This window comes from Odontesthes bonariensis, chromosome 17 (assembly GCF_027942865.1).
Source record: "Odontesthes bonariensis isolate fOdoBon6 chromosome 17, fOdoBon6.hap1, whole genome shotgun sequence".
NCBI classification, from domain to species: Eukaryota; Metazoa; Chordata; class Actinopteri; order Atheriniformes; family Atherinopsidae; genus Odontesthes; species Odontesthes bonariensis.
Genome location: NC_134522.1, coordinates 30,006,332 through 30,015,285, shown reverse-complemented (window position 1 = coordinate 30,015,285; position 8,954 = coordinate 30,006,332).

Here is an 8,954-nt window from a genome sequence, read left to right as displayed (position 1 = left end):
AATTCATAATTCGTTACTCGTAACTCGTAATTCGTAATTCGTAACTCGTAATTCTTGATGTCAAAACTTTTGGACTCATTTATGCATGCATTTCTAAATTATGCACACGAACATCAAAACATATGCATGCATTTCTAGTTTATGCACACGAACATTTTGACAGCTATTTTACTCCATAGAGGTGGCTTACAGCGCACATAGAGGTGTGGCGTGTGTACTGCATCGTTTTCAGCAAGCGTCGCGTTTCCATGTGGACACAGAAGCTTTCCTGTGTGGTCGCAATAATTTTCGTACCCGTTTTCAAAAAAACCCTCGTTTCGTTTTCGTGTAGCCGTAGCCTTAGTGTTGGTACAGCCTTAACTTTCAGCTTCAGTCATCAGCATCATACAGCTGTCTGGGAAGTACAGGGAACAACTCCAAACCTTTTTCAGACTGCGTTAAAGATTTCTGGGTCTTTGGGGACGATGATAAGGGTCAACTTTCCCTCGTAACCAAACACACATTTTCTTCAAAAAATATCTGTGTAGCAAGAACAGGAAAAGCACGAGAAAAGTTAACATCTGATCTTTAATGAACTGCAGAACAATGAAATACAGAGCATACATAAAATTTTTATCTGAACAAACAAGGCTTCTGATTGGTAGTTCCTCTTGCTGCTCTCAGGTGAATGTTTGCTTATCTGCTGTAAAAATTGTTGTTGATTTAAGCCAATCACTTCTCTGCAGTGTGAATACGTTGGTGTGTCTTTAGATGACCTAATCTAGTGAAAGCTGCCCCACACTGACCACAGCTGTAAGGCTTCTTTCCTGTGTGAATCAGTTGGTGTCTCTTTAGATTAGATAATCTAGTGAAAGCTGCCCCACACTGACCACAGCTGTATGGCTTCTCTCCTGTGTGAATACGTTGGTGTATCTTTAGATTACCCAATTGAGTGAAAGCTGCCCCACACTGACCACAGCTGTAAGGTTTCTCTCCTGTGTGAATCAGTTGGTGGTCCTTTAGATGATCTAATGGAGTGAAAGCTGCCCCACACTGACCACAGCTGTAAGGCTTCTTTCCTGTGTGAATCAGTTGGTGTCTCTTTAGATTAGATAATCTAGTGAAAGCTGCCCCACACTGACCACAGCTGTATGGCTTCTCTCCTGTGTGAATACGTTGGTGTATCTTTAGATTACCCAATTGAGTGAAAGCTGCCCCACACTGACCACAGCTGTAAGGTTTCTCTCCTGTGTGAATCAGTTGGTGGTCCTTTAGATGATCTAATCGAGTGAAAGCTGCCCCACACTGACCACAGCTGTAAGGCTTCTCTCCTGTGTGAATACGTTGGTGCGTCTTTAGATTAGATAATCTAGTGAAAGCTGCCCCACACTGACCACAGCTGTATGGCTTCTCTCCTGTGTGAATACGTTGGTGTATCTTTAGATTACCCAATTGAGTGAAAGCTGCCCCACACTGACCACAGCTGTAAGGTTTCTCTCCTGTGTGAATCAGTTGGTGGTCCTTTAGATGATCTAATCGAGTGAAAGCTGCCCCACACTGACCACAGCTGTAAGGCTTCTCTCCTGTGTGAATACGTTGGTGCGTCTTTAGATTAGATAATTTAGTGAAAGCTGCCCCACACTGGTCACAGCTGTATGGCTTCTCTCCTGAATGAATTATCTGATGATACCTCAGATTTGATCGTTTGATAACTTTCCCACAGTCCTTACAGCAGTGCCATCTGGATCCCTCTTGGGCTCCATGTTTCTGCAATGACAGAGAGGAAGAAGACTTAGATCCTTTTGAAGTTCACACAAAAGATTTCTTTAAGCTAACCTACGCAAACCAACATATTCTAACTGGACCTGGACAAACCGAGCCACACAGGTCTCAGTATCTCAGCTCAAACGTGAACGCTGAGGGTGCGTTTATAAGTGCCCTCAGCTATCAGCACTGTGCTCTGATGTGTTCTGCACACGTTCAGCTTTTTAAGCAGTAAACTCTTGCTTTTTGCTCTTTCACTAATTCTTTTTGTCATGATGAAACTCTGAAAAGGAACATGAGCTACAATATTTCTAAATGATGGAAGGAACCAGAGTCTTGTCCAAGTTCACTTAAACACCATGTAGAGCAGGGGTATTCAACTAAAATTTAAAGAGGTCCAGTTAGAGAAAATTTCTTGAAGCAAAGTTCAAGTATTTAAAACATTACAACAATACATGCCCAGTAATATTGTTGTAATGTTTTAAATACTTGAACGCAGTTTTTCTAGAGAAGATAATTGCTTTGGATATGGGAGTATCGTCCATCAACTCTTTTGGGCTTTCACATGCGCGAGCGTACAACCAGCCGGTGAGTTACATGCTGTTCCCCATGCCAGTAATGTGAGAACCATGCATATGGTTTTGATGGTAAGGCTTGTGACTTTATTGTCGGATGGTTTATAAAGTGGTGTGACGTTTCTGCAGTTGTGTTTTACGTGGAAGGTTTAGCGCTTGCCCCTAGCCACCACGTATTAGCCTCGCATGACATGCTGTGCGAACAGCGCGATCTCCACACAGGGAGCGCAGATTTGCACCTCTCTGTGTCCTACTATCAGTATTTGACAACCTCTAGCAATGGAAATGCGCTTCAAATGCCCCGGAGTTCCCCTTTAAACACAAATAATGAAGATTAGCTCCTGAACCTCTCAAATCTGCAGACTGAGAGCCAGAAAACGTCCCACCACAACAATCTGCCCGCTGATTTTCTTCCAGCAGATCATTCAGCCTGCAGCACATGTTGAGTCTGAGCACATCTGGATCTGCAGCTCAGAGAGAGGAGATGAAACCAGGAAACACTTTGCTGTTTTTAACCAGGAAAAACATAAACTGAGCAAATGGAACATTTATTAAGGGACTCTAATATTGATATACTGGGAATGTCTGAAAGTTGGTTGACACATTCATCATCATCTACAACAGCTACCAGCATTTCAGGATATAATGTATTTAGAAAGGCTAGAGAAGCAGGGCGAGGTGGGGGAGTATTAATCTATGTCAGAGAAGTTTCAACATGAACTAATAAGGTGGCCTAAAGACGTTAACGCTGAGTGTATTGGTCTAAATGCATCACTCCGCTCTGCAATGTCTTTTACTGTGATTTGTGTGGATCCACCTCAGCAAAGGATGTGTTTTATGATCATCTTCAGACAATCTTAAATCACTGCAACTCGAAGAAGGAAATCATCCTACTCGCTGATTTTAATATCAACTGGGACATCAAGTCAGGAAAAAAAATTAAACAGCTGATGGATGAGTACAATTTGACACAAATCATAAAAGGAGCGACAAGAATAACTAATACGTCAAATACAACAATTGATCTAATATTTACTAATAATCCTGAAAGAATCTCTAAGACTTTTAATCTATTATCTGGCCTGTCAGATCACAATTGTATCTTGTGCTCATGGAAAATTAAGAGGAAGCATTTAATGGCATCCACCAGAGGTCACCAGTTCTACTTCATACCCAAAAGCCAGCAACAATTCCTGAATGAGGAAATCCAAAATCTAAATTGGTCTAATATTCTGGAAAATAACGACATTGAGGCTGGCTCAGGTAACTTATTAAAGAAGTCAATGATATTACAACGATTCACAAAAAAAAGGTAAATCCAAGCAACATAGAAATAATCTGCCCTGGTTGAACAATGAAATTATAAAATGAATGAAAAATAGAGATAAAGTCCCGTAAGGTGGATGACCCGTAAGGTGAAAGCAGATTCTATATTGAGGCCATAAATGGGGCAAATGGTAATTAAAAGCTAATATGGAACAATCTAAATGAGTTATCTCCCCATCTTAGTGATCTACAACTCCAGGTAAATGATGAGCTATCTGGAGATTACTGCGAGTTATCAATAGATTTTTCATTGGCTCAGTTGAGGACCTTGCGAAGCCCTTTAAATGCTCACATATTTCATCTCTAAAAAGGCCAGAGATTTATTTGGTCTTACTAGTGACCTTTTAAAGACCAATAAACAGGCTCTTGCTGACCCAGTTGCACATCTTGTAAATCTATCCATAAAACAAGGAACGGTACCATCGACATGGAAGATTGCTCGGGTCTCCCCCGTCTTTAAGGCCGACAAAATCTATCCACCCATAAGTATTTTACCTAGAATTTCCAAAGTAGCGGAGAAATGGGTTACCACAGAACTGACTGAACTCTGAAATAATGGCCAAGCCACTCTTCATCCAATGCAGTTTGGATTTAGGAAATTTCATTCAGCAGAGACAGCTCCCTGTTATTTCCTAGAAAACTTAAAGAGCTTGTTGGATCAGGGTGGCTTTGTAGCTGCTGTATTTCTTGATTTAAAGCATACTTTTGACACCATTAATCAGGATGTGCTTATTGGTAGACATACGTAAACTCCGGCATATTTACATGGATGCTTTGCTGATATGTTGATTAATGTGTAGTCCTAATAGGGCTGTCGCAATAACCGCAAAATGCAATCACCGCGGTGCTGAGAGGACCTCCGCGGTGCGTGTCCAGGCCACCGCCACCACTGCCCACCGCACGCCCCCTTGCAGAACAACTCAAGAAACTAAAAGAGTTTTTAAGACTGCACAGTAATAATTATACATTGTATATTCACCGCAAGGCAGGAGAAACACATTAACACAGCTAGGTGCCACGTTTCTGTCGTCATCTTTGCATATAGGCACCGCACACGCACACACGTCTGCATGCTACTCGTTGTGGTCTCATTCTCCCTCAGCAGCTGATATTACAAGAATATGCCTACTCAGTGTCGTAGCAATAGAAGTTAAAATAAAATGCAATGGCCTACCTTTATCTCAGCTTTACTCCTCTGCCTAGTCCGGACACTTTATGGCTTTGAATCTTCCCTTATTATCCATGTTTAACGTTGTAAATGCGACCGTCTAATATCAACAATAAACTAGCTTCCACAGAACCACAGCTTGGTGTGCACATTTGCTGTTGGGAAATACCTGATCATTTCAACAAAACTGTGTAGGTGAAACGTATTCTCAGAGTAGTTTGTGAATTGTCTGTTCGCGGAAACAGTTAAAGTTCAGCTTGGGTTGGTTGGTCGGCGGCAGTCTGTTTAAAAAAACTGTATCCCGGACACATGAGCTCAACTGCTGTACTGATCTGCTTCGTTTTTCTCCGTCATTACTAAACAAAATGTGCGCAGGTCTGCAACAATGTTGATATTTGCCATGTGGCACTGGCAACAATGCAGAACTGGGGTATGCGCTGCTTGATCTCTGCTATGTTGGTCTGTGAGCAAGTAAATGACAGGCAAAGCAAAGTGAAATGTCAGAATCGCTGGAAAAAAAAGACGGATTATGCGCTCGATTTTCATCTAACATTTCGTGTCGTGGAAAGTAGCCTAATGAACAAAAATGCGATATCACTGCTAGGGATGTGGAAATTTAAAAAAAGTCTTGACCGACCACTGAACCTCATTAATCGATTAAAGGTGGTCACCGAAAATTCTATAAGTGCCATTTATGATATCTGTGTCCTGTCGCGCGTCTTTCTCTGCCGCGTAGAACAAGTTATGCCCCCATTTTAGACTGGTTAGGCTCCCACCACACAATCAATGTTAGTTCGTGCCCTTGGTATCATACATTTTCCCCAATCATTGACCACTAGTTCTAGGCATACTTGTGGAGGAATGAGGGTTTTGGGTAGAAAAATAATTGCTGTGCCTGCGCAGACACGCACAGCCACACATTACGCGCAACGGCGCCCTTCCAGTCACGGTACTTTTTAAACACGAATCAAACGCGGCACCGAACTCGGGCTGTTAAAAGCCCCCGTTACAAAGTCACAAACAGAGAACGGTGCATTTGGCGGTGTTACAGGAAAGTAGGTTAACCAATGACTTCGTTTAAAAAAAAAACTTACCGAATGCCAACAGCCTCTGTGGCGTAGCCTATGCTGCACAAAATCCTTTGCAATAAGTTCCTGTCGTCATGCCATTTAAGTACAGATGAATATATCACAACAAGTAGGCTAAGTTAGTCTTGTGTCTTTTGCCATTACAGTGTTACAATTATCATTATGTTGTAGTCCACACGCAGCCACATTGGCTTTATTTAGGTTAATAGTGGCGATTTTTTTTTTTTTAACTGCGCAGACAGGACCCGTCATGTACAGCGCACAAGTTGCAACCGGTGTAAGAGAGGACCTCTGAGGAGGGCGCTACGTGAGCTCTGCTGCGGTTGTTCTTCCATCGTGGGATGGTTCATGCTCACATAACATTTCTAAAGATATAGTGAGTTTTTTTTTTTTTTTTAAACCGACGGCAGAAAAATTCTAACCGGACAACGTTGATTCGGTCAACCATCGGTCATACGGTCATCGGTTAACATCCCTAATCACCGCATACCGTGCTGTTGAGCGGCTATGAGTCACCGCGGTGGGAATTCCCTCACCGCGACAGCCCTAAGTCCTAACCAAATAAATAAGAAATAAAATAAAAACCTCCTCCACACTGACCTGTGGCCCGGTGGACCCAGAGGATGTGCCGGCTCTGTTACTGGTGGAGGGGTACTGCTCCTGGTTCTGCTCCTGGTTCTGCTCCTGATTCTGCTCCTGGTACTGCTCCTGGTACTGCACCTGGTTCTGCTCCTGATTCTGCTCCTGGTTCTGCTCCTGGTTGTGCTCCTGCTTCAGCTCCTGGTACTGCACCTGGTTCTGCTCCTGATTCTGCTCCTGGTACTGCTCCTGGTTCTGCTCCTGGTTCTGCTCCTGGTACTGCTCCTGGTTCTGCTCCTGGTTGTGCTCCTGCTTCAGCTCCTGGTACTGCACCTGGTTCTGCTCCTGATTCTGCTCCTGGTACTGCTCCTGGTTCTGCTCCTGGTTCTGCTCCTGATTCTGCTCCTGGTTCTGCTCCTGGTTGTGCTCCTGCTTCAGCTCCTGGTACTGCACCTGGTTCTGCTCCTGCTTCAACTCTTGCATCAGCTCCTGCTTCAGCTCCTGGTTCAGCTTCTGCTTCAGCGCCTGGTTCTGCTCCTGGTACTGCACCTGGTTCTGCTCCTGCTTCAGCTCCTGGTGCTCCTCCTGCTTCAGCTCTTGCATCAGCTCCTGATTCTGCTCCTGGTTCTGCTCCATTCTGGTTCTCCGACTAATGGACTCTGCAACAGTCAGCACATATGATAAGTTCCAGCTGTGGCGTGCAGCGTGTTAAACCACACCCACTTTTCTTCTTCTCTTGATAACCTTTCTGCACAGTTTTTAACCATCCAGTCACATTCCATTAAACTCATTCCCACACCCTTTATTATCAAGGAAACTCTTTTTATTTTTTAAAAAAGGGCATAAGTAATCACTGTATATGATTCATTCATATTTATGGCTTTTATTTTGTAATAGCTCTCTTGTTTTTATAGATATCAAAGCCAAACCACTTCTGGCGTGTTCCTGAACTCATTGTGTACTTCCCACAACCCTTTGTTATCAAGGAAACCCTTTTTAATTTTTATTTTAAAAAAGGCATAAGTATTCACTGTATTTGATCCATTCATATTTATGGATTTTATTTTGTAATAGCTCTCTTGTTTTTATAGATATCAAAGCCAAACCACTTCTGGCGTGTTCCTGAACTCATTGTGTACTTCCCACAACCCTTTGTTATCAAGGAAACCCTTTTTTAATTTTTATTTTAAAAAAGGCATAAGTATTCACTGTATTTGATCCATTCATATTTATGGTTTTTATTTTGTAATAGCTCTCTTGTTTTTATAGATATCAATACCAAACCACTTCTGGCGTGTTCCTGAACTCATTGTGTACTTCCCACAACCCTTTAATTTTAATAAAAACCTTTTAATTTTTTTTTAAAAGGCATTAGTAGTCAGTGTATATGACTCAGTCTTATTTATGGATTTTATTTTGTAATAGCTCTCTTGTTTTTAAAGATATGAACACAAAACCACTTCTGGCGTGTTCCTGAACTCATTGTGTACTTCCCACACCCTTTATTATCAAGGAAAACATTTTTATTTTTTAAAAATTCAATTCAATTCAATTCAATTCAAAAAATACTTTATTTATCCCAGAGGGAAATTAAATGTTGATGTAGCTCAATTAAATCAAGGAGTTATTATAGATGCTGATGGCTCTGGGCAGGAAAGATTTCCTGTAGCGGTCCGTTTTGCATCCAAACTGAAGAAGCCTTTGACTGAAGAGACTCTGTTTTCTGATAACAGTCTCATGGAGAGGATGTTCAGGGTTGTCCATAATTCTCTTGATTTTATGCAAAATACTTCTTTGCATTATTGTCTCCAGAGGTTCCACAGTCGTCCCCAGAACAGAACCAGCCTTCTTTATCAGGTTGTTGAGTCTTTTTAGGTCCCTGGTTCTGATGCTGCTGCCCCAACAGATGACGCAAGAGGAAATGACGCTCTCAACAACAGACTTGTAGAAGATCTGCAACATCTTGTTGCAAACCTTGAAGGACCTTAGCTTCCTCAAGAAGTACAGTCTGCTCTGTCCTTTCTTGAAGATGGCTTCACTGTTGTGTCTCCAGTCCAGTCTGTTGTCCACATGAACACCAACGTATTTATATTCCTCAACCACCTCCACTTCTTCTCCCATGATGGAAACAGGGTTTGATCTGACCCTGTTTCTCCTGAAATCTACAATCATCTCCTTTGTTATCAAGGAAACCCTTTTTAATTAAAAAAGGCATAAGTAATCACTTATACAGTGATTACTTATCCATTACTTACTTGATCCATTCATATTTATGGCTTTTATTTTGTAATAGCTCTCTTGCTTTTAAAGATATGAACACAAAACTCTGGAGTCTACACAGCAGGAGGCTGACACCAGGATCATACTCCACACCCTCTACGGTGTCCAGAATGAAGGAGTTGACAGAGTTGTCATACAAGCAAATGACACTGACGTCATTGCCATGTGCCTGTACTATGGTGCAATGCATTAGTG